We start from the raw sequence: 611 nt of genomic DNA, 5'->3' as shown, positions 1-611 counted from the left end.
TAAATATTTAAGAACGATCTACGAGCAGCCATGAAATTTTTTACGAAAAACCGAAATTAAATCGGGAATTACGTTTCACGGTGGAAATATGGTGTTTCCATCGTACAGCCGATAACATTCGCAGTATCAACGCATATCTTGGACAGTTCTATTTGTATTCATGGCTGACATTTCTTTTCCTTTTGCCATTCGTGTTCAATACTCGCAGCACCGGTCAGGGTAAAGTGGTGGCCACGCGAAACTCAACCGACATTTCGAGGCATTGTAGCCCCGAACGAGCGCGACGCAAACTGAATACCGTTCCTAATGCCTACTCGAAACCTTGATACCGGTATTTACATGGATCCTACGAAAGCCTCCAGTCGATTCAATAGACATTCATGACCGTGGAAATCGAACGTGTAACTATTCACGGCGACCCTACGTACGAACCCAGTTCGTTGTTCCTCTTCCGATCCGAATATGCGGTATACAGATAGAGTTTTTTGGGAAACCTCTTGGGCTTTCTGACCTTATCTATTGGGAAAATGTTAATCCTATAGAATCGTTTGAAAGAAATAGAGGAAACTTTAACTGAATCCTGTACTTGAATATGAAAACTAGAAATTAAT

The sequence above is a fragment of the Ceratina calcarata genome, unplaced genomic scaffold (genome assembly GCF_001652005.2).
Source record: "Ceratina calcarata isolate Rehan_Ccalc_2016 unplaced genomic scaffold, ASM165200v1 scaffold53, whole genome shotgun sequence".
Classification (NCBI taxonomy): domain Eukaryota; kingdom Metazoa; phylum Arthropoda; class Insecta; order Hymenoptera; family Apidae; genus Ceratina; species Ceratina calcarata.
The sequence above is the reverse complement of the archived record's forward strand: the minus strand, read 5'-3'. Positions refer to the sequence as shown.